We start from the raw sequence: 26,777 nt of genomic DNA, 5'->3' as shown, positions 1-26,777 counted from the left end.
AAATGGTTGCAAAGAGGTGATTAATTTCAAAAATCATGCTCCTAAAACAACTTTCACATAGTATGATCCAAAATTGAAGCTTTGTTCCACTCCCTAGCTAATCAACACCCAATACAATACACCACTTTTCAGCTGAACAGGCAGAGCATGGTCAGTGCTTTTTTTCTGGGGGCACGCAGGGGTACACATACCCCTAAATATTTTGTGAAAAAACTTTTAAAAGTTTATTTTCTAGCATGGTGAATCATCAGTTCTGTTGCTACCCCCAATGGCGGCCTCATTTCCTGTCACGGTGTTTCTTGAGTCTCAGGCGGAAGTGGGCATTTAATGTGTGAAGTAGGAGCTGGAATCTAGCATGGTGATTGGTCAGTTTCCTTGTTACCACCTCCAATGGCAGCTTCATTTCCTTTCCTGGTGATTTTCTTGAGTCAAAATGAGAGTACCCCCTAAAAAAAAATTTTAGGGGGAAAAAGCACTGAGCATGGCCAACGGTCAGGGAAGAAGGGCAGTCTAGCATCCATTGTGTGGGGAAACCCCTTCTTTTTCCTCATAAGGAGAAACAACTAGAAGAGTCTATCCATTTTGAGATAGATTTATAGACCCTCCTTTTTCCTACACCCACAAAGTCATTGTAAAAAAGCACAGGAGAAAGAATTGTCTTTGCTAAGAAAACCTAACAATTTCATTATAAACCAAGGGGGCAAAAGGAGAGGTGACTTGTCCAAGATCACCAATTAACAGGTATGGCAGGAATAGAAACCACGTCTCTTGTTTTCTTGTCCAGTGCATCTTCCCATGGTGCTCTGCTTCTCCATGGACTTGGGCCCTTGGGAATATTGTGCTTCCCTCAGATTCTTGACACGGGCACTTTGGTATTGTAATAGGAGAAAGCCTAAAATAGTGCAAGATGTCAGCCCGTTCTTTTAATATAATTGGGATCTCTCTTGAAGAGAATAGCACAAATATTGCTCTGTATTGCTTGGAGTTTTTCCCCCCTTTTCTTTTCTTTTCCAGGGCTGTTGTTTTTCTGAATTAGGAAATAAATCAGGGGAGATCATAGTAAGCCTGTAATACCCTGCTCAGCACTATGGAACACATCTTACAGCGATGAAACACAAACCTCTAGGCAGGAAGATAAGATACCAAAAATGAAAATTTGCTGAATATCATCAGAAACCACATACCCTTGAGAAATCTCCAAATCCAAGAACCATAAACAACTTGTTAAGACATACAATTACTGAATAGTCCTAGCAGCAAGTGCTTCCCTTGATGAAACGAAGAAAGCAAGGCAGCAATAAAAAATCAAGCCCACGAAGCAAGTAGACCCAGAAGGTTATTTCAGTTATTTTAGAGAGGGGGAAGAGACTGGTGGAAATAAGGACATGCTTCTAACACTTCAGCTCTCATGCCAAGGATCACGGCTCAAGCTTCCCTCCCCAGTATTACAAATTGCTACGGTTCTACTCGGCCCCTCTGCTGTATTCATTTATTCTGCAATAGGCTGTGCTCTATTGATGTAAAAGCCGAATACAATTGTATTTGTTGTCAAACGATGTGCCAGAAAGAAACGTAAATTGGCTTACAATGGCCTGCTTCAGACATAGTCCTCCCGATTGTCAAACCATTATTTAGTGGTTGGGAGTGCCCAATAGGAACACAGGCTGATCCACTCCTCCCCTGCCCACAAGCAAAGTTGCTGCAAACTATAGTTAGGTCTTAACCCAGAGGTAGAAACCAGACATGAGATCTAATTTTCAGATTGGATTTTCAGATTGGAAAGCAAAGTTTGGTCTGCAGTAACTTTAGTTGCTCTGGTTCTGTTGCAAACCATAGTTATGGCTAGCTAAGAAATGCTGGGGGTGGGGAGAGGGTTGACGTGGGCCGGGGAGCCGGAACTGGCTGGGTTTCCACTGAGAACTCACACATTGTGCACCTGGTTTTCTTGTGCGTTTTTAACTATTGACATCCTCTTTGCTTTCAAGATGTTGAAAGTCAAGCTATTGCCAGGTACATTCATTGGTCACATGGCACATGGAAAAGAGCCTCCAGCAGCACACAGTGGTGGGACTGGGGGGTCACAGGAAGGGATCCTCAGTGTGAAGAGCCTCTCTGTTCTCAGCTGTGAAATCTCAGAGGTATGGAAAGCATTTTTTAAAAATGATATTTATTAATATTTCACGAACAATAAAAACAAATTCCAACAAATTCCAACATTCAAACTACAAAAGCAAAACAAATAAAATACACGGTAGAAAAACAGTTGATAGAAGAAAAAATAAAGAATAAAGAATAAAGAATAAGAACAAAGAAAAGCCAAAAATCAAAACTGAAAAATAGATTAATATTTTCAAATCTTATATTTTCTTCACTAGTTTCTTGACCTCCTCACACCTCCCATTTTGTATTCCAGTTCAAATATTAAATTCAGCAAATCCTTACCCTCTAACATTCATCCTTACTCCATATGTTAACCTATTATTATAAATATCCATTTCCAATTATCAATCCCTATTTACATTTTCTTAAGCATCTCTTTACCAGTACCACTTATTTTCACTCAAACGTCATTTCAACATTCCTTAATTTTACAGTGCTTCTGCAAGTAATCTTTAAACTTATTCCAATCTTCCTCCACCGACTCTTCTCCCTGGTCACGGATTCTGCCAGTCATCTCTGCCAATTCCATGGAGTCCATGACCTTCATCTGCCATTCTTCCAGTGTGGGTAGCTCCTGTGTCTTCCAATATTTCGCAATGAGTAATCTTGCTGCTGCTGTTGCATACATAAAGAAAATTCTATCCTTCTTTAACACCAATTGGCCGACAATGCCCAGGAGAAAGGCCTCTGGTTTCTTAAGGAAGGTATATTTAAATACCTTTTTCAATTCATTATATATCATTTCCCAGAAAGCCTTAATCCTTAGGCACGGGTATGGAAAGCATTTTAGCACACTTTCAACTAAAGCATGCGAAGTGCTTTTATTCCTAATCCTAATTCATTTGTCTAATGGGGACGACCACTTAAAACAATAAATCTGGAATTATATCTCACCTTTGGTGTCATTGGGTTGAACCCAATAGTAGCTTTGAACTACGGGAAAGCTCTTCCGCTAGCACAATGCAAGGCATCCAATTTTTTACTGATCCCTCCTACCTCCTGCAGCCCTCTATGACCCCCCCCCCCAAGTTGCTATGGAGGGTTGGAGAGCATTCTAGAACAGCATGGGATATGATGGTAAGTGGTGGTGGTGAAAATCAGGTATCCTGTTTTGCATGAGCAGAAACTACTTATATTAGTATATTGAATTTAACCCTAACTTAGCTATGTTTGAATGGATACATGTAACTGCTGTGTTTCTGGTACATGGGAGAGTCTAAAATTCAAGCTCAGTTACTGCTTTGGGTCAGAAGTGAAGGTTTTTGTACCAGATTTATTTTAGTCCATTGCTGATTGTGCCATTAACAACAGAAAATAAGATTCACTCTGTGTGGCATCTTAGCCAGCACTATTTTGCTCAAACCCCTGTCATTAAGTGCCTCACTTTTTAAGCCTTTAATTTACTCAGGTAATTATTTAAAGAAAATGGAGTATCAAGCTAAGAATCTTTTAAAGACAGTTTACACAGAATTCTATATAGTCAGCCATGTAACCAGTCAGGAGGGAAATAACATGTTATACAAGAACAGAATACAATAAAAGTGATGGGCAGATTGAATCCTTTGGTATCTGACTACCCGTTACACAGAAACAAAGCCTGTGTAATACTACAGTGATACCTATGTCCTGAAGTGTTGTCGTTGTTGACAATGGGGATGAAATCAAACTGCTGCATTAGCAGCACTGAAATGACCTCACTGGGGCACAAACCTGGGCCACTGCTGCCCAGCTATAGATACACACACACAGTTGTCAATGGTGTCCAAACATTTTTTGTGGTGGGGATTGATATTGTTCCACATCGCCAGACCTCACAGGAAAACCAACTGGCTCACTTAGTAAGTGAACAAGAGAGGTCTTGTAGAGCTCATTGCCAAGTTTAATTATTGTGAAATTTTCCACCATCTCTACTTCTTAATAATTAGGATTTCATTGTAAACATAGAAAGGAAGCTCAGAATAGGTTAAAATGCTTTTCTGGCTTACCACATTCCACTTACAGTTCTGGTGGAAACCTGAGATTTCCCCATCTGCATTCTAATGAGGCACAATTCTCAATAGGCTTTAGTATGACTGATCTTGTTATTGCTCAGCTTTGGGAGGCCTGTCACCTTATCATCTTAAACAATTACTAAACTGTCCACCAAACAGAGGTAGACAAACCTATGACGGGTTGCCTACAGGCCATTGATACCTGGCTTTTATTTAAAGTAAGCATGAGAACTCACTTCTTAAGAGCCATGGAAATGAAGGCTATTGGTCAGATCAGATCAGATTAACTCATCACAAGTATTCTTCTGTAAAACTAATGAAATCATAAAGCTGCAATAGATGCAGAATTGACCAATTCACCTTCAAAGTGAATAATGTAGGACAGGAAAGTATGGGTGTCATCTCAGAAAGGGAGTGAGGACTGAGATGAAAAACTAAAAATGGAAGAGGGCAGAAATGCACAGCTGGTGTTCTCGCTTAATCAGGTGGCAAAATCTAATAAAGCTTTGATGTGTGTTATTGAACTACTGGAAACCAAAACACCAGCGTAGAATATTAGGCTGCTGAATCCTACTGTCTCACTATAAGAAGAACAACTAAACAGCAATCTTGTAAACAGAACCTGGGTTCCAGAGACACAAAATTTAATACAGAAGATCACTTTGCAATGTGTGTGCATGTGATATATATTACAGTGCAGGCCCAAAATGTGAAGGTCAAACCTAGGTTGGCCCTGCTGGCTCATCCGTGCAGTCCCAACCTTGCTGCCTTAATAGGGAATGCATGTTAATAAACAGTAGGTGCATGTATGGGCAGTTAGTTTGTACCATTGTGGCACCTCAGTATGATCCATTTTGGACAGATATGGCACCAGAATGGAATTAAATGATGACTGCATGTGGAATGCACAGGTCGACTCTATCTGACTCATTTCACAACCATTCTGTAGCATGCCCTTACCTTTTTTTTCCAGCATTTTGCAAATTTTTTAGCACTTGCCTAATATTATTTCCCACCGATCACTCCCACCATACTGATCTTTTTCTGTGTGTGTCTGGTTTTAAAAATCACACTTTATAAAGAAATCCCATAAGGACGTACGGTACATCCTCTGTTCACCGGTGACCTTTCCAATTTATAACTTCATGGCGGAAGTATTCGTATCTGATCCTCAAAACCTTGAAACTAGAAAGTGTTGGTAACAGCCGATGCCAGCACTTGGGAATGGAGCTTGGGCCTGCTGCTTAGCATGCCATACAATCTCAATTAGGTGTGACAGCTCAGACTTTCTTTAATGAGATGATGCTCCATTTGATGTGATTGTCACATAATTGACAAGGCATATCTCACTTGATTTTTATCTCTGAGATAGCTCCTTATGGGAGCCAGTAATATAGCAAAATATCACCCCCTCTCTTCTTTCTCTTCATGCAGATGTCTTGATATGCATTATATTTCCTTCTTTCACCCCACCTTCCTTGCATGCATTAAATCACCCACTCACCTTCAAGACAGTATCTAAAGCTGGTCAAAGCAAGGTATACCAAACCCAAAGTTTTGTGCAAATGTCTTCTTCAGATTTTGAGAGATGAATTTCTTTGCAAAAGATTCATTTCTGAGAAACATGCAGAAGGAGTAGATCTGTTCATCCTTCCGTCCCAACATGGTCCACCACCAAATCCAGCTGCCACTCCTTTCATACACACCTCTGGCCTGGCAAGAATGGAGCAAGCTGGTTATTATTAGTAGGATTGTTTTGGTTTAGAAAGCCTCCTGATCCCCAAAAATATATAAGTGGTATCTCGGGTTACATACACTTCAAGTTACAGACTCTGCTAACCCAGAAATAGTACCTCGGGTTAAGAACTTTGCTTCAGGATGAGAACAGAAATCGTGCTCTGGCAGTGGGAGGCCCCATTAGCTAAAGTGGTGCTTCAGGTTAAGAACAGTCTCAGGTTAAGAACGGACGTCTGGAACGAATTAAGTACTTAACCCGAGGTACCACTGTATAGCCTTTATGATGTACAGCAGGGTTGGGGAACCCCCCACCCCGCCCCTGCCACTGAGGTTGTGCAGCTGCTTCCAGCGGGTGCTCGTGAGATCTCATGGCACTCTTGCGAGATTTCGCTGGAAACCACAGCTGCTGCAGCCATACATACCCAGCAAGCCAGGCTTTGGTGAGGGTGGAGTGGCACCTTCTTCTTTTGCTTCATGAAATGGGATGGGCCACCAACGTTTTCCACTCAGTACTTACCCATCTGTGTTGAGATAATAGAAAGCACTCTAGGCTTCATCTTACAATACCATAATATCACTTGGCACTGCTATATCTAAGCACCAGGGCAAACCAAGGACAGGCCAGAAGTTTAAATGCTTCCCACTTAAACACTGTTTTAAAAAAGTGTTAAATTCCATTTCTACAAAAAAGGGGACATTCAGAATAATTTAAGCTACAGTTCACCTATACATTAGGCAAGGGTACATAGTGTATGAAAATGTCACACAGAGGACAGTTCGATGTCACAGAACTCGCATGCAAATGGAATAAAGCTTTCATATACTATGTGCTCCATATAAATGCAGAGTACTCCAGCATGCCTCAGTCCATCAGAAAACCTCATCAAAAAAATTCAAAAAAAGTCACATTTGATGCGCACTGTAAACACATAACTGGCAGAAATTTAATGCTGTTATTGTGGTTAAATGTATATCCAATCTCTTTCCATCAAGGAGCTCAAGGTAGAATATGCAGTTTATTATCATTAATAAAATTATCATTTGCAATGCATCCGGGGGGGGGGGATATTTGTATATAAATAAGACAGAGATCAGAAACATATAATAAATCCTGAATTCAGAAGAAGCACATTTGCCTTATGACCTGTATAAACAGTCAATGAAAATATGGTAGTACCTTCCATGATTAGCAAGCAGATCTCTTTTAATATATTTTGTGTATCCTCTCTATCCCTGTCAAAGGAGAAATTGTTTTGAAGTCAACATTAGAGCCCAACCCCCGCTTTCTAAAGCAGCTCCTTCAATTGATCCTTCACATATCAGTATCACTCAGTAGGTGGCTAAACTCTAAAAGGTTTGGGCAGAAGTTAATATCAAACTATTCAGACTTCAAGGTCCTCTCCATCACCTCCCAACCGACATCTATCCAAGTCAGAATGTGCAGTGTGTCACAATTCAAGTTAAGGGATTGGTAGCAAATGCCACTTATCCTTTGAAGGAACCGGCATGTGTGAGCTTTATAATGAAAGGAAACAGCAGAAAGAAACCCCTCTGCAAAGAACTGTGTTTGGGGTTTGTTTGTGTTTGGAGAGGAGGGGAGGGAGATTTGCTTGGAATATGGGGTGTTAAGCTAAATAAAATCAGAGAGTTGAAGGGAGCCTTGCATGGCACTTGGGATGGGCATTTTGCTTTTTTAAAAAATAATAATATTTATTGCTTTTACAACAATTTAAACACTTACAAAAGAAAAAACAAAAAAATACATTATAATAAAAAACACTACATAAAAATTAACAAAACAAAACAAAAACACTTTAAAAACACATCAAAAGAAAAAAGAAAAGAAAAAAGAAAAAACTTCCAATATCTTATCTTTCTTTCCCATATTTCCACGGCCTCCTCACACCTCCCTTTTTGTATTCCACGTCTATTAATTATTTCAGCAATTCCTTACCATCTTCCCCTGTTTTCTATCCTATAATTATCTTAACACCTTTTAACCTTATTTTCCTTTAATACTCTATTAATCTATTTATACTTAATTCCTTATAACATTTCTACTGAAGCTGTATAATTTCATTCCAACATTCTTCTAACATTCATTAATTTTACAATATTTCTATAAATAGTCTTTAAACTTTTCCCAGTCTTCTTCCACCGACTCTTCTCCCTGGTCTCGGATCTTGCCAGTCTTTTCCGCCAATTCCGTCTAGTCCATCAACTTCATATGCCATTATCCAACACTTCAGTGCTTTTAAGAGACAACCATTCTCTCAGCCAGCAAAAAGCAGATGATTCACAACAAAGTTTAAGTGTCTGGCAGGGCAGGTCCACCTCCTTCTTTAGCATCCGTCAATATCTTAAGTTTTACTCGAGGCTTCCTGCCCTGCCAAACCAATCCAGGAGCATCCCTCTGCCACCTCCTGAAACAATCCCTCCCATCCAAAACTTGCACTTTTTGACACAAAAGCAACATCCCCGGCAACACAGCAACCCTCATCCCCACCACAACAGCTCGGCCCAACCATAACAACTTCAGATTTGTCCATATTTCCCAATCCCCCTTCTCTTCAATCCAACGTCCTTCACAATTACCCTTAAGTAAATTCACATTTTTGGCGGTCCTACTGACCCCCCAAAATTTCTCTTTCTCAGCCGATGTTGATCCTGTCTCCTCCTGAAGCTCTGTCAAACTTTCCTTTCCCAGTTCTGGTGGGGTTCTGATCCTCAAATTCATCTGTTTTTCTTTAAGCTCCATCATAGCAAATATCAGCCTATGTTCGTCAAGTTGCTTTTGAATGTATGGGGCTCTCTCACACTCCAATTGTGTTGTTTTACATTCAGCAGCAAAGGTTTTCTCCCTGACTTCATCCTCAGTTTGCAGTATTAAAGTAGATTCCTGTGTCAATTTCTGGATGGTTTCTGTGTTGGTGTTCACCTTTTGTCCCAGATTATTTAAACTTTCTACAATTAAATCAATTTTATTATTTGCAGCGTCTGCTTTCACATTCATCACTTCTGTTTTCTTGTGAAGCTGTTCCAGCGAGTCATTTATTTTCAATAATGCGACCACTAAGGCCTCTCCTGTTGACATTTCATCTGTTCTTTCCTTTCCATTTGCCATAACACTTAAGAGATTCAAGGTCAATCCCAGAGTCACACAGTTTTTATCTTGCAGCTGGAAACTCCCCTAGCCCAGCTCTTATGAAGTAACCAATTTCAGAAACTTCCACTAGAGGGAAACAGTTTCTATTTATAATAGTCAAGAATGTCACCTTTAAGCGCAACTCGTACAATCCAAAGTTAGTTTCAGTTTTCAGTTACTTTATTACTCCTATTTAGAAGCAGCCAGAAACAGTAGAAACAATATATCTCTCTTATTTTGCTAGCTGTCAAGGAACATTCTAAGTGCTGTCAATGGACATTCCAAAACGTCAGTCCTACTAGCAGCCCATTTCCAGGGTCAGAGCGGCAGTATTTTAACTCTCTTTACTCTCTCCTGCAGGCATACTCAGTCCACAACTCCCCCCCCTTCTCCTGCCTCCAAGGGGGATTTTATACTCTTTGCCGATGGAAATTTAATCTTTTACAAAAGGCTTTCCAAGACTTCAGCTTACAGACTCCTTGCCTCAGTCTATTTACAAATAGGGAAGGCGGACTTCCTGTTTTGAAGCTCCCCGTTTCGATGCCAAATTAAACATTTAAAATCTGATTCTCCCGTATCAGCTCTACTCACGGGTAATTACTTTAGAGTCAAATTGTCCACAGGAAAAAGTCAGTGCTCTCCGGCAACAGCTATGCAGCTTCGTTCCGTGGAAGAAGCAGACGATTTGAAGCACCGCGCCACTCACCCCACGTCGCTCCAGGTCCCCGAAATCAGGTTCCCCCACGAGTAGGGGAGGCGCAAATGGTGCCTGCCGAATCCCACGTTCACAGGCTTCTCCCGCCTGTGATTTTTACGGGTCTCCGCCTCCGCCGCGGTGGTACAGACCCAAATTCCCATGGGGCAAGTTCCTCCCGATCAGAGGAACTCCACCATTGCCGTAGGCACCAACCCGGAAGTCCGGGGATGGGCATTTTGTTGGTTGCCAGCTAGGAGACAATGGAGGGGAGAGGGGATTAGTTGTGTGGGAATTGGTTGAGGAGATTACTAGTTTAATCGCGTTCATCTTAAACTTCAGTTTACCGTGAACCTCTTTTTGTCTTTTCTTGTTAAATCTAGGTAATTGTCAGTGAAACCCAAGCTTAAAAGGTTTGAACGCTTACCCCAGTACCTGCCTTTATGCAGTGTTTTGTAGACGGAATCTCTTCCCATGCTGAATTTCGTGTATTTGAAAACAGTGAGAGAAAATGTCTTCAATAAGAATGTAATCTGTTGTCGGGCACCTGATTATCTGGCAGTATTTTATGAGATTGTGTATTTGATAAAGACACACAAACAGCCAAGGAGAGGATTTTGATTGCAAAAACAGCCTACATAGAAAGGGTTATGGGCGCACGCAGTGTTGCTCCGATCAAATTTGTGAACTCTGGAATCTGCATTTCATTACTTCCCCAAAAAGGTTTTTCAGAAAACTCCTCTGGAGAAGTTGGAGACAGAACCTGCATGGAAAGTAGGTGTTCTACCAGTGAGCAGTGTTCCACGATGGCCACTCAGAGACAGATTTAGGGGAGCACGACCGCTTCCTCTCCACAGGACAGTGAGCTGAGGGAGTGCCTTCCCACCTCCTTCCCAAGGCCTAGTAAGTCCTTGCTTCAGGAAGGAGGTGTGAGGGCTCTAGCAGGATCCTAGAGCTCTTCCATCTTCTTCCCAAAGCCTAGTTTGCTCTTGTGCAGCTTTAGAAAGGAGACGGGGGACTCTAGGACCCTCCCAGAGCTCTTGTGCCTCCTTCCCGAAGCCCAGTATCTTGCTTACCCAGCTTTGGGAAGGCAGCTTTGGGCTGAGGGGGCAGTCAATTTTTGGCTTCGCACAAGGCGTCATATTACAAAGGACAGGTGAAGAGGGAACAACAGCACCACTAGGAAGAAGCAATAGAGTCAGGATGCTCCACGACTGGCAGTGTGTGGTGTGGTGGTTAGCCTGTTTTTGGGTGCCATGCTCTCAGCACAGAGCCCCAAAATGCATGAGAGCGTGATCTCACGTGAGATCACAGAGCCCCAAAATGCTCAAGATTGCGACCTCACACAAGAGCACAGAGCCCAAAAGCACATGTTACTTGCACGGCTAAGAAGATGCACATCCCGGTTCTTGGCCTCCGCATGTTGGAGAGTATGGGTTACTGTGTTGGATGAGGACCTGGGAGACCAGGGTTCAAATACCCACTCAGCCATAAAGCTCATTGCGTGACCTTAGTCTCCTAGCCTAACAGGATTGTTCTGAGGATAAAATGGAGAAGAGGGGAGATGCATGTAAGCTACCTTGAGCTCCTCAGAGGAAAGGTGGGATATAAATGAAATAAACACAGTCAATAAAAATAAATAGTTACCTGACAATGCTGGCCCTTGGCCCTGGCCCTTAACAACCTCTGTATACTCTTCATCCTATTAGATCAATCACTATCGCAGAGCTGTTTGGCCAAGCAGCCGATCCTTTTCACAAAAGCCCTGCTATTGTAATGCACAAGTTTGAAGTCAATTACAATGCAGAATTATTACATCTTACCAAATATGTAGCAGTGGCGGCAAAGAATGAGATGAATGTACTTGCAGCTTATATATATATGCAGCATTTATAATACAAAGAGAATTGTGTTTTTAGGGGAAGCCTGCCAGCTTCACAGTGTTGAACTGCCCGCTGCACCCATTTAATCCTCCAATAACTAAGCCCCCAAAGACTATCACCTCCAGCTTTCCTTCCTCCCTGCCCCCTGCTGTACCTTAATATTGAAAAATTAACCCCGGGGGAAAGCACTCGCTTCCATAGTTTTTGTTCCTTCTCTTTCCTATTATGCCAGTGTCACATTCTGCCTGACAATTTACAATAGCCCGGCTATTCTACTTTTATATTTTAAAACCTTTATGCAAATCATCTTGAGAGCACAGCAGCCCCAAGTTCGTGCATTAATGCCAAGTATTATTCACATATAAAAATTCCATTTAAATCCCATTAAGGTTGTGACATAAATCCAAACAAACTAGAAAATGCACAGTTAAGGTGGGGAAGTGGCATATGTCTTCCAGTCTCTTCCCTCAACAAGGCAGAATAAAAAAGTGATTAAAGTGTCACCCAAGTGAAGCAAAGGGACTGAAGCACATATGCTAACTGCTCCACGTTTTGCCATTTGATTTGTAAAAGAAAATCTGTGTTGCAGCCCCTGTGGTATAAAAGCTGCCATTTGTTTTTGGGTAACTATGGCTGTTGTGGTATATTGTTGCAGAAATGAACTGAGCCGAAGGGAGAGACAAAACAAAAACACAGTTACATACTGGAAAAGAGACGGAAATGCTACAGATTTTCTGTTAAACGCTTCTTGGCGGTTATTAGCGATGGACGGACCAACCTATCTCTATTCCATGTCATTTTCAGTTGTAAGCTCCTTCCATCGCACTTTCAGCAGAATTATTTTTTCCGTATCAAAAATAATAATTTAAAAGTATGGGCATTTCCTCCTAATATACATCTTTATATAAGCACTTTCCCCTAAAGTATTTGTCTTGTACATATTTTCCTCCCCTAAAATGCTCATTTTGTATGCTGTCCTAAAAAAACGAACAAATGGTAATAAAATATGCATTTTTGTATGCATTTCCCCCATAATGTGTATAGTTTTGTATGTGTTTTTGCTAAGCAAACTTACATTGCAAAATTCAGATAAATGCTCAGTCTGATTGATAACTGTGCCCTGTAAGTCCAGGGACTGCGAATTATGGAAATTCGCTTTCAAATGAGGACCGAATGAAATTCTCTTCCACCTCCTAAGGATAGCAAAAGGCAGTATGCTATGTTATTGTGCTTGCAGAAATGAGCAGCATTTATCTTTTCCTGCTCCAATCTGGCATTTCCAATTTCCCCCTTTATTACAGACATATCAGAATTAATAACAATAATGAAGCAAAACACCAAAGTTTACATACTCCATCCACACGCTTCTGTTTGTTCACTTATCACTTATTCATCCTCATGAGACTTCAAAGTGCTTTACCAAATATAAGCCCTTGTCTCAGAAATCAGAACTAACACTAATGGAAAGAAAAAATTCCCTAAGCCCACTTAGTAGGGTTTCATGCACATGGGATAGCTGCTTTGTTGCACATCTGAACTGGATATTTTTTTTACCTGTGGGCTAAAAATGCAAATATATTTTCCACCTGTAAATGTCAGGACTGGATGCTAGTATTCAAGGGTAAAACAATGTATGCAAGTAGATGTGGAAGCAGACTGGCAAAGATTAAAATGCTATTTATTCCTCCTGCATACCATGGATATGCAGGCCTTACATAGCTCAGCTGGTAGAGCATGAGACTCTTAAATCTCAGCATCATGAGTTTGAGCCCCATGATGGGCAAAAGATTCCTGCACTGTAGGGAGTTGGACTAGGTGACCCTTGGGGTCCCTTCAAGCTCTACAAGTCTGATTCTATAAATGGATATTCCCCAACAGTTCTGGGTGAGACTTCTTCGCCTTATCTGAAACCCTTCCACATAACAACTCTTTCTACATCCAAAATCAACTAATTCCAAAATCAACATCAAAACTGTTCAAAGTCCAGAAGTATGTCAAAGGCAAGGCTGTAGCGAATGTGTCCTACTTTACAGAGGACAGCTCTCTTTGAAAGGAGCCACTCAGTCTGAGTCTTTAAAGATAAAGAATCATAAGAAGGCACAGCAGGAGCCTTGAAGTTGCCCACCAACAGTTAGCATCTGAACAGCTGACTGAGCAAGCATTAAGGTCCCTTGGTCCACAGTTTTCTTCACTATGGCGAGATGCACTGTATCACTACTTAACTTATAGTAATCTTTCTCAATGTGCATCTATGCATATAAATTAAGGTAAAGGTAAAGGGACCCCTGACCATTAGGTCCAGTCGTGACCGACTCTGGGGTTGCGGCGCTCATCTCGCTTTATTGGCCAAGGGAACCGGCATACAGCTTCCAGATCATGTGGCCAGCAGGACTAAGCCACTTCTGGCAAACCAGAGCAGCACATGGAAACACCGTTTACCTTCCCGCCGGAGCAGTATCTATTTATCTACTTGCACTTTGACGTGCTTTCGAACTGCTAGGTTGGCAGGAGCAGGGGCCAAGCAATGGGAGCTCACCCCGTCACGGGGATTCGAACCGTCAACCTTCTGATCGGCAAGTCCTAGGCTCTGTGGTTTAACCCACAGCGCCACCCGCGTCCCTTTGCATATAAATTAGCAGATACAAAATTTATGTGAATCTGTGTTCTCTTTTGTCCTCGCTTTTGATGATGCATGTCCTCTTTTTGGCTGCGCAAGCGATGTACAAAGGAGAGCACATGCAGCCAAGGCTCATGCTAAACCATAGTTAAACATTACAACTCAGCCAGATCGATGTGATCCATGATTTTGACTTAGATAAGACTAGAAGTTTCAAAGGTACGGTGAACATTTGAGAGCAAGAGATATTTTACCTTAACCAGAAATCTAGCTCTTTCTTTAAAATAGCATGCGCACACACACACACACACACACACACACACACACACACACAATTTAGATATGGTGGTAGATTAATTGATATTGTGCAGCTCTGATCCCTACACCATTGACATGTGAGTAGTAATACTGAGATCAACAAGGCTATCAAAAGTGGTTTCAAAACTATAGCCCACATGCTTGACTACCTAATAAGAGTCTGTCATTCTACGAACACTATAACAGTCACATAATAATAACACAGCACTTCAGAAGGTTATAAATTATACCCTTGCTGCCATCCTTCATGTATTCTATACAGATCATAGAGTTATGGTTATTGGTTGCAGTACGTATTACTAGGTCCCAGGGTCACCAGCACAGAGTTAAATGATGTAAGGGAGTGAGTAAAATGATGATCTATGTTTTCCAACATATTCAGCCTTGGTACCTACTTAACTCATTCAGTATGTTGATATGCTGTGCATGCATAATCAGATCCACTGGAAAAAGGCTGACTGTTGACTGTGGCCATACCAGGAGTGGAGGTTTATTTCAGTCAAAACTGTTTTTCAGCAGAAAGCATCAGAAAGACTGCTGTGATAGCAAAAACCTTGGGGCCTGATTCAGTCAGTGAAGCAGCTAGGGCTGCGCATGGATAGTCCAGTAATAATAAAAATGCTGGAAATCTTCCTAACTGTTTGGTAAGGAAGAAAGGGTGAAGACTGACTCTTTCTGACCCCTTCCGCTTCTCCCACTGAACAGCTGGCTGGCTTTACTTACTGGACTACATGGGCTCCGAGCAAGGGAATCACGAACACAACCTCCTTTTTTGCATGCAATTTACAATCCAACAATGGAAACACTTATAAAAGACTCATTTCATGCACATACAGCATTGAGCACAGGTCTTCACTCCCCTCACCTTAAACTGCATCACACAAACTTCACTGTCAGTGGAGAATGAGAGAGAAAAACAGAAAGATGGGTAAAGGGGGGGGGAAGTATGGTAGAGTTAATATTTGACAAGAGGTACCTGGCAACAGTGAGTCCCAGCATCAAAACGATTGAGCACCACTATCTCCCATTAAGTCCCAATACGGCACAATCTCTGTTACAGATTCCAGCCTTCAGGCCACTATGACCTCCAGGCCATATTTTATTCAGCATATAAAGAAAGCTTTCATAATGACCACCATATTTCTCATTCATTTAATATCGTAGTACAGTTGTACCTCGGGTTAAGTACTTAATTTGTTCCGGAGGTCCGTTCTTAACCTGAAACTGTTCTTAACCTGAAGCACCACTTTAGCTAATGGGGCCTCCCGCTGCCACTGCGCCACCTCCACACGATTTCTTTTCTCATCCTGAGGTAAAGTTCCTAACCCGAGGTAATATTTCTGGGTTAGCGGAGTCTGTAACCTGAAGCATCTGTAACCTGAAGTGTATGTAACCCGAGGTACCACTGTATGTGTATTCTCAGTAAATATATTTTGCATGATAGTTTGGAATGAAATCCAGTCCTATGCTAAACTTAGCCAGATCCCATCGCAGCTGCCTCTGTATACGAGACAAGCAAAAGTAATGTTTTTATTTGCATTTAGCCAACTCAGTGTTTGTGCTTGAAGCTTGAAGCATCATTCACTGAGGTTTTATTCATGAGTCCTTTGAACTCCGTTCCATCTTCGCTCTTCGGTGCATTGTATTTCCACAAATTTGGTAGACCTCAAAGACAATGCTAATAAATCACAAGTTGTGCTGTGGGGAACTACTGGGGCAGAATGAAGCAGGAGCCTCCTCTACAAATCCAAAATGCATCAGGGACGCCCACTCTTGAAAGAGGTAAACAAGCATAATTGCACAAAATTGTATTGCAGAAATTTCAGATTACATAAATCAATTATATGCCCCTGCCCTGTGTTGTTAGATCACACAGATTTATGGACCAGTTATTTATTTATTTACAGTAATTAGTTAGGATTGATTGATCCAGCTATCGGCCATGAAATGTCAGCATATTCAGTAGTGCTTGGTGTCAGCAAAAAAATAATAATAATAAAAATGTGTGTGTGTGTGTGTGTGTGTGTGTGTGTGTGTGTGTGTGTGTGTTACTTTTACATTCAAGATGAAATCATGTTAGATTGTCAAAGGAGGTGTCACCTGGAGAGTGAAAAAATTGTGCTTAGGTGTGAGTTTTCATGTAAATAATTCCTGCAAAGCAATCCATCAGTTTGTGATAGAACAGGAGAGTTACCTTACATAAATATTTTGTTTTCTGTACAGCTTTTTATTTCAGAGAAGCTGTGTCATTTTGCAATGTGTGTACTGCATATGCTTGAATAGGACAGTGTGCTTCCTGGTGCTTTTTTATATAAAACAAAAAACAAAAACCCAAAACTCCCACTTGTCTGTATCCAATTGCTGGATATAGAAATACAAGGAAGATGAGCGCCACAACCCCAGAGTCGTCCACAACCGGACCTAGTGGTTACATTTAAAGAGAAAAGTAACAACTCTTTCACTGGGAGCGGGAGACACCCCACTCCAGACCCTCTTTAAGTTAGCATACAAAGAAAGCTTGCATAATAGCCAGCATATCTCTCATTTAATATAGTATTATGTGTACGCTGACCTCTTTCCTTTGCTTTTACAGCTTATCTCTTCTCTGATCCTGTCCCTAAAGTGCCCTAGGCAGTTTAATCATTACCAGTTAAGGAACATTCCCCCCCAAAATTGCACTGATTTTATTGGGTTTATGGTAATTATTTTTTTGTTTTAATGTTTGTTTTTTGGAATCCACTTTGATTTTTTGAAAGCACACACACACACACAAACAAACAAACAAAAACACACAAATAAAAGGCAAGAGACACATCTTAAATCACAAATGAATATCTGCCACATGAATATCTATCATATCAAGTCAAGTATGTAATTAAAATCAATCTGCATGCATAAAAAAGGACTCACGGTCAACCCCTGATATCTCCAGATAGGTAGGGTGAGACCCCTGTCTGGAATCTTAGAGACCAGTTGCCCGTTAGTTTGAACCTCGCTGAAGTTAGTGGGCCCATGGTCTTTCTCAATCTAAGGCAACTTCCTATGACTTTCCCCATGCACACCTTCCCCTTCAGGCATGAAATAAAGCATCTTAATATTGTTTGCTTGTAGCATTCATTCAATAATATATTGATCTGAATGGTATTTAGGAAGGAAAGCTGGATGAATAGAAATATTACAGTATTTACCCATCATTGGGATAGGACAGAAGATCAGGGCTGCAGCTTAAACCTTGCCTCCTGGATTCTCAAAAGTAGCCAGATACATGGAGAGTTGAATGAAGGAGCTTCTGCAGCCTTGCTGGTTTTTATTTTAATAGGGGGTGGGGTTTGAAACAGCCCCAAATCTCTGACAGCATACTTTTAAATAACTTAAATTATTGTGCTCCCATAGTGCAGGTTATATTTTACACAAAGAAGCTCTGTAAAATGCTAAGCACAATATTCAGGAAGAGAGTTGCTACTTTCCTCTGACATACTCTGTTTCCTAATGTAGTCCTGGATCATTTTATACGGCTTAGAGCCCTCACCTTCGAAGGGTACAGGCAGCCCCCTGTTTACGTTCAGAGGCACTGCGTGAGTTGAAACCCAGTGAAAAAGTCTGCAAACACCCCATTCCACTCCGCCCCCCGCCCCCGTTCAGGGTTACTATTATTTTATTGTAGCATATTCAGTGTAACACAAGGTGCTTAGCAGAGTAGTGCAAATTTTAAAAAGACAGATCTTATAAGATTATGGAGCACACAGTTGAATTCTATACTTGATTACATTTTAAGTGTGGCATCAGTTGCATTTTCTCATATGTGGACTTTTTCATTCATTATCAGCTGTCTTATTTGGCTTTCAGTGACAACTGTTCAAAACACAATAAAAAAATTCCTTCCAGTAGCACCTTGAAGACCAACTAAGTTAGTTCTTGGTATGAGCTTTCGTGTGCATGCACACTTCTTCAGATACACTGAAACAGAAGGCAAACCAACACGGCTACCTATCTGTAACTGTTCAAAACACACACACACACACACACACACACATGTTTATGAGTATAGTCGTACCTCGGAAGTCGAATGCTTTGCGAGTTGAATGATTTGGCTCCCAAATGCTGCAAACGTGGAAGTGAGTGTTCCAGTTTGCGAACATTCTTTGGAACCCAAAGGTCCGACATGGGTTCCAATTGGCTGCAGGAGCTTCCTACAGCCAATCAGAATCCACGCCTTGGTTTCCGAATGTTTTGGAAGTAGAATGGACTTCCGGAATGGATTCTGATCAATTTCCGAGGTACAACTGTATATAAAATTATACTCTGCATACTCAGGTGGAACTAGATGTTACAAAAACTTGGGCTACTAAGAAAATTCAACTGATATCACAACACACCTCCTCACCCTGTAGCATGTATCATGTATTTTATTTATTTAGTTATTGTAAAACCTTTATTATTCAGTCTTCATTACAGCAGCAAGACCAGAGCACAAAACATAGAATACTGTGATGTGACCGTCCGCAGCCCACTCCATTAAATGGAAGGGATGCAAGCAAACCACACAAGGCAGCCCCTCCTTCTGCCACCAGGTGGATAAAACTCCCTTCTCTATCTGCCTCCACTAAACAGGACTTTACTTTCTGGACTGGCCCAATGTAGTCCCAATACTGAGTAGAGTAGTCTGGCTCTTAACATGGGGGGACAGGAAGGCTTCAGATCCAACTTCTTTCCAAAGTTAATGTGTAAGTGAGCCAACAAAATTAACAATTTTTAAGAAAAATGTTTTAGAAAAAATTGAACTTCATAGTTTTGAGTAGTTACCCATAAGAGTAAACAAAGAAAGAAAGAAACAGAGATGATTGCATCCAGCTATGCCTATTCTATAATGTATCCCTAACCAGGCCAATACTTATCACTTTGCATCCCTCTGTTCATCTTCTGATCCTCTTCATGGTCCTCTCCTTTTTCCTTCATCCTGCCCCCCCCCAACTATGCTTTCTGATACTTCCCAGTTTGCTAGCTCTCTTAAAGTGTTCCAGTCCTTTCTGCCCTTGTGACTTCTAACTACTATATTTTCCAAGCTTGACATATGCAATATTTTCATTCCCCTCTCAAACTTTTTGCCAACCAGTAGGAGTGGAAAGTCTTGATTATGTTTCTATTTTCCCGTAGATTCAAGGTTCCGAAGACCCTCGCGTATACAACATCACCTTGTATAAAACGTACTTAGCAAAACATCTCCATGTACATTTGACCTATGTACTAGAATCTTTAAAAGCAGCCATTGTTCAACCAAAAACTAAACATAAAATAGCTAAAACTCCTATCCCTTCCCAAATACAGATCAATCTACTCCAACAACCAGAAAACAAACCAACGATAAATGTACAGCTCAGGCACGAAGACTCAGCAAATGCCTGAGTGAAATGGTGCTGAAAACTTGTAAAAGTAGGTGCCAGTCAAGTCACAGAGGAGAGGAATTTCCAACGCTGGGATGCTGCCACTAAAAGGACCCTCCCTCGGGTCTTCATAGCAATGAAACACATAATGCAATGTTATCCAACAATACAGAATGGTAAGAGGGAAGTGGGTGACATAATTGTGTCATGTCACCTATTACATTACTGCATATTATAAAAGGGTGACTGTATTTGGCAATGTCTGGTTCTGTCTGCAGTGTCATTGTTTTGTTCCAGTCAAGGTTAATAGGTTCAGCTTAGTGGATAGCCCTGTGGTGCTGCTTGTGTGCTTGGGAAATAAGCTATTTGATTACAGTGGGCACTTTTGAGATGACTCTTTGCTTGCGTCCATCATCCCTAGAAGAGTTGTCATTTGTCAAGACACTTGTCTCTCAAGGAGTCCACAAGAGAGATTAAAAATCCAATATTTCATTTGCTGTCTACTTGGTTTAAACAATAAGAAAAATAACTTCATTGCCCAAAAACTAACTGGATATCTGGCAAGATGTGAGCCATAGTCTTAAAATGAGGATATGACAATCTTTAGATAGGGAACATTGTATGAAAAATTGTATATGTGTGGTGAGGTACTATAGGCACCTGATGGTAAGTTAATTTTTCCAATCTTTGATTCAGTTCTCCACATTTCTGCAGCAATTTTCAGTGTTTTATTCCAATATAAATCCTTATGAAAATCTGTCAACATTTTAGTGTGAATTTCTGCTAATAAACACATTTTTTTTGTGGGGAGATTTGACTAACATATATTTCTGTAAGCAATCTCCCTTAATATAATGCATTTTGGTGTGCTATTTTCACAAATACCGGTATATTCATTTTTATGTACACTTTCCCCTAATATAAGAATTTTATTAAAAAAAGGAGAGCTGCAACACAAAATTCAGATAAGCGCAAATTTCAAAGGATAACTGTTCTCCAATTCAAATTTTGCCTGAGATATGCAAATAAGGTAGCTTGTCATTAAAATAGAACCAAAATCAAATGTCTCCTCATCTAAAAACATTATTTTCTAAGATCACAAACAATCCTTTTTACTTCTTTCAGCAAGTTTTTGCCCCTTGTCTACAAGTTGTGGATATGATTTGTTGTCACATAAAGTTTTGGTCATCTTCAGAGTGAATATATGGATTACCCAAGAGATACATCCTTGTCATAATTCACTGAAAGATGTTTACGATTTAATCACTCTTCTAAGAGTCTGATTTGGCATTTATTTTTCCTTGATTTGCCATTTTCTCTCTGAAATGAATGAGTAAGCAATGCTGAGTGCTGGAACTTGGATACAATCTTCTTGTGAAGCTTGGTGCACCTGCCAATATGAGTTGCTTGCCATCTGCATATTCAGGTATCAGAGTAGATGACTCAGCAACAGCGCTTGGAAACCTTGTCATAACTCAGCCTGATTTTTCTTCATTATATGATAGGCTAATTGCATTTCTCCCATCTGGATGAGGAAGAAAAACTTCACCATCAAGATTTATATTTTATAGTAATCTCCTCATTACAGAGTGTTAGGGACTTGGCTGTCAGGATATAGATTTAAGGGTGATCTAAGGGTGAAGGCCATGGCTGACTCTAAGAATCAAAATGATATCAAGTGTACCTAACGTTGTCCACTAATAGTCCTTTGCAGATCAAGATATCAATTTTAAAGCTCAGAACTGGCTCAGAACCAGAATTCTGAGTCAGGGTATGGCTTGTATATCGTGGCCAGGAGTTGATGCAGAACTGGAATTCAAGAGTTAAAAGGGGGTTCCCCCCTTTTATGGTTCTATGGTTCTATAGGGTTTTATGGTTCTATAGGGAAGCTGAAGATCTATGGTTAAGTCCAGTCAAAGGCGACTATGGGGTGCGACACTCATCTTGCTTTTCAGGCTGAGGGAGCCAGCATTTGTCCACAGACAGCTTTCCGGGTCAGCATGACTAAACCGCTTCTGGTGCAACAGAACACCGTGATGGAAGCCAGAGCACATGGACACACTGTTTACCTTCCTCCCACAGCGGTACCTATTTATCTACTTGCACTGGTATGCTTTCGAACTGCTAGGTTGGCAGAAGCTGGGACAGAGCAACGGGAGCTCACCCCAACACAGAGATTTGAACTGCCAACCTTCGGAATGGCAAGCCCAAGAGGCTCAATGGTTTAGAATTAGATCTAACCCAGGCTAGAGTTCATATTGTGCCAGAGATTGTGTCTGTTCAGAGCTGGCCAATGGAGCTGTTCTAAGTAGAAGAATTAGTCCCAAGACAGGTCACAATGATGTAAAATACAACATTAAAACCAATTTAAAACAAATTACATTCACAACAGGGTCCTAAAACAATATATCAGAAGCATCAAAGATCGGGTTAAAATGTTGTGCCTTTGGCAAATAATGAAAACTCTATGAGGTACGTGACACATGCTTTCCTGTGGGGAAGGAATTCCACAACTTAGAGGCTGCCCCCAAGAATGCTCTCCCCTGAGCTACCACCCTTCGAGTTTCTGAGGATGGGGATAGAGGGCTTTTACATCTTAACCCATGAGGTGGAGTATGAGGTGGAATATTGCTCAGAAAGGGTTCTTTAAAGGTCATTTAGCCCAGTGGACTTTGCCCAGTGCTTGCTCAAGCAATTATCATCCTGCTATTTACATGATCTCCGCATCTTGTTTCGGATAGGATGACGAGCTCTAAAGAGACAGAGGGCTCCTTTGTCTTTTTAATAGTAGCGCAGTGGGAATTTTGGCAAGGATGGCTCTTTTCACTCCTATACAGCAAGCATCCTCCAAATTCCCTCTTCTACATAGTGGGGTTTTGAGGTAGGAGGGTAGGCAGTATGGCTGAGTCTCTTCAAATTCTTGCCTCCAACAAGGATTCAATTGCTGGAATAGCCAGACAAGTTTCTTGGTAATTACCTAAGTTCAGGTAAGAAGTGAAGTGGCTCTATGTCAGAGGGCAAACAGGTGAGCCCCCCCAAAAAATTATGCTCAATGTGGTGTACAACAAAGAAACAGGAATGCATTTCAAACAAACACTACAAAAAAAATTCATGATGACATAGCAAAACAATAACATAACAACAATTTCATAATAACATAGCAAAACAAAAATATAATAATATGCAAAAAATAACATAAATATAGCAAGATTACATACACGACTTGCAATATCCAACAGCAAAAATAACAAGGGAGCTTCAAAATTCCACCTTAGTTCTAGAAATGCCCCTCCCATGATGTTGTTTACACACATCTACTTACACACACACACACACACTTGTCCTGCTTATGCATAACATGTATAACTCATGCCATTCAACTATACCGTGTTTACATGCACTGAACAATTAATCACTAGTCATTTTAAGAGCACTGCCTGCTCCTCTGTCAGGGAAACCCCTTTCCACCGAAAGCATACAACCATCTGTCCCTAGCCTCAGCGCGCTAGCAGCACACTTGGCAATTGGAATGTTTATAAACATTCCCTAACACTCAGCAGCTGAGTCAATGGTTTTGGAGGTCTTATCTCATCATACAAAAGCTGGAGCCAATAGCAAAGAATAAGTCAAAGACTGCAGTCTGCACTGACCTTGCTTTTATACCTCTTGCTATCCTTATATTGAGGAAAGAACAATTTGTCTGCAAGCCTATGTTTTATGCCATAATCTGAAGCTTCATTCACCCCTTTACTTCCATAGTAAGCATCCTAACAGATAGTCCAAAGGTGCTTTTAACTTTGCAATATATATAGTCATCTAGTATCAGCAATATGATAACAGTGCAATGAATGTTTTAATGTTTTTAGAGGTTTAAATTGTTTATAAATATTTAAAATGTGTTTTTATTTTATTTTTAATTGTATGGTTTGCCACCAGCATTTGCTATGCTGGGCTCCTTCGGAAAGAAATTTAATAAATAATAACAATAATAAATAGAAAGTGTTCTAACAGATTGTCCAACACTGGCTTCATCTTTGGAATAGATATATAGTCATACAGTATATTGAACATGCTCATTTTTTAAAAAAAAGGTGTACCATAAGCTTATAAGAGGAGAGACTATCAGTTACATCACATTAAACTTCAATTAATGAATCCTGGTGACAGTCACAGTCTCAGTAAAGGCCCCACTAGATTAATGTACTATTGAATCTGTGACTAAAAGTTTAGATCAATATCTATGGTTTTTTCCACAATTTTTAAAGCTCTTTTCAAATTGGCAAAGGCCACATTAAGTGCACTTCATCATTTCTAAGACACGAAGATTAGGTTTTGACTAATTGGTAGATTTGCTCATTATTTAAATGCAACTTGTTTGCCGTTCCATCATCTGTGTGGTATCCAGAAAGGCATCAGACTATCCCATCAATTTAGTTAGAAAAGAATAAATGAATAACCAGGCTGACAATTTCTCCCCCTGGGATGCTCCTTGACACTGCATTGTTTCCCCATTATTAATTACTTACATAAAAATAATTTGCTGCACAGGAACATCTACTCCTTGTTTAAAAGACTGGATCAAGTGTCAATCTGCTTATCCTTCTGTGTGCATTTCATTTTCTTAGTGTGATGGAGTGCCACTAAGTACTTCACTTGTTGGAAGGGATCAAGAAGAGAATGGATTGATGGTGTCACACAGCAACTTCTTGCCGTCTGGGATGTCCACAGTCCGTGTCCATTTATCGTGCATGACGTCCTGCACTGGTTCTCAGGGTGAAATGTAAAGCTGCATTGCAAGCACTTTTTTCATAAGACTGTCAGGTGATGCATTCACAGATGTCACTGCCAGGTCAAGTTGCAGCTCAGACCTGTGCTCAATGCATCTCTGATGCTGTTTGTGTTAATTAGAGGCATGTGCTGGTTCATATAGAAAACACTTAACTCATTTAGCATGTAGTGTAGAAATGAATGTGTGATGGTGTTGGTTCTGGGCTGAACTCTCAGAAGCTTGAGCCTCAGTCCTTGGGGCAGCTGGCCCATGTTTAAGAACAGCAGCAGATCCATGTTTAAGAACAGAGATGAGGAGCCTCCAGATATTGTTGGACTACTTCTCTCATCAACCCTGGCCAGCATGGTCAATGGACAGGGATGATGGGAATTGTAGTCCAAGGACATCTGGAGAACTACAAGCGCTGGTCTAGAACATGGCATGGGTGACTGCTGGGCTGCTGGGTCACTGGCAATAAGCGCCCCACCACGGGAAAGTGGCTGGACACAGGAAAATTCAGGTGAAAGAAGTCGACAAGTTCCAATATTCACCTACACAAATGCATTATACCTGTTTGGCACAACCATATCTAGTCAGGCTTTCGGTCTCATAAGAAGTGAGACAAATACTTCAAAATAAGCAATAAGCCCAATTCAGGCATTCTACTTCTGTGCTTAATCAACACATGCGAGGGGACAATATTGGACACCGTAAAAAAGGGTAGATCATGCTCTCTTTCAGGTAATATAGTCAAATGGAAATACTTGTTTCCAGTTTGACACTTGAAAGACTCAGATGGAATTTGGAGTGGAAATGACATTAGCAAGAAGATGACTCTATATTTATTATAGTCATTCTACTTCCATGTTTCATCAATATCCTCCTATTTGGGAAAGTAAGACAATAAATTTCCTATTCTTCCAAATCATCTTGATTTTGATATGCCACACCACAAAGAGATTACTATGGCTGTAGCAACAGGACTGACTAACAGCCCCTTGCGATGGTTGGGTTTGGGAGTCACACAGACCGTTGTTCCCACTCTTTTCTTACATTTGGACCCTTTGTTGTGGATTAGTGCAGGAGGTAATAAGGTAATAGCTACAATAAGGTTTTATTGGGATAGTTAAGTGTGATTCATCCTTCAGTCTTTTAGTTTATCATTTCAAGGCTGAAATGATGCCATCTTATTGCATTCAGTGAGGATTATTTCTGAGGAAGCATATGCAGGATTGCTTTGTAAATCAAATAGTCAACAATCTAGTCATGTACTTATGCCAGTATGTTTCTACTGGTGGACATAGCAACTATTGTTTTATTGCATTTTTCTTCCCTGTTTCAAATCGTGTATGTGCAATAGAGGAAAAAGGAAGAAACCTGGTCTCAATTCTCATCCAGTTGTTAGCTCTGTTTGTCACCTAAATCTGCACTGAAGCTTTTTCACCCACCAGCACTTTCTGTGATCAATATCTAAGCCACTTCCTGAACCATTCAAGCATGTTCACCTTCTGTACCATACAGCTGTCCCTGCCGATTAGCTTTTTAAAATTTACCATTGCTGTGAAAATATCACACTGGCTAGGTAAATAATATTTGTAGACCCCTCCTGTTTGCTCCTTTGTCCTCTTGCCTAAAAATAAAAATGCTATCAGATTAGTCAGACAGGATCATCTTTGTATTAATCCACGTGCAATCCATTTGATCCAATAATATCCCAGTAGGTGTCCTTCTATCCTGCCTCACGTCAGCCGGCGCTGGCATTTTCTACAGGCATTAATGTCCATTGTGCTGTTCCACCCTTCGCGTCATCATTTCTTTCATGACAAAAGCATGTCAAGATTAAGAAACATATGGTACTTTAATACGGCTTTGAAAAATTAGACAGCATGAAGGTTTCAGAGACGTATCGTTTATTCCTGCTCCCTGAAGAGCCGGGCATCAATTGTCCTGAAATAAGTGAGCCATTCTGGAGCTGCTTCCTGCCAAGCCACACAGTTTCAAAGACATTTCTGCTTGCAAGTCAGAAAAATCACTAATGAACATCACACCAACTCCCAACCAGGGGTTTGCTCCATATAGAGGG

At 40.7% G+C, this 26,777-nt stretch overlaps 1 long non-coding RNA gene across 1 annotated transcript in view; it reads right to left on the bottom strand.

Moving 5' to 3' along the window:
• Window positions 1-433: 433 nt before the first annotated feature.
• LOC309528151 overlaps window positions 434-26,777 on the bottom strand; it is a 34,615-nt gene continuing 8,271 nt past the window's right edge. Inside the window, exons 2-3 of the long non-coding RNA XR_014217573.1 lie at window positions 5,656-5,864; window positions 434-1,027 (exon numbers count right to left, since the gene is read on the bottom strand). This is a non-coding gene — a long non-coding RNA (uncharacterized lncRNA). The remainder of the gene's footprint in view (window positions 1,028-5,655; window positions 5,865-26,777) is intronic.

The sequence above is a fragment of the Podarcis vaucheri genome (assembly GCF_965113315.1).
Source record: "Podarcis vaucheri genome assembly, chromosome: 3".
Lineage (NCBI taxonomy): Eukaryota > Metazoa > Chordata > Lepidosauria > Squamata > Lacertidae > Podarcis > Podarcis vaucheri.
Note: the sequence above shows the minus strand (reverse complement) of the source record. Positions and strands in the feature narration are given on the sequence as shown.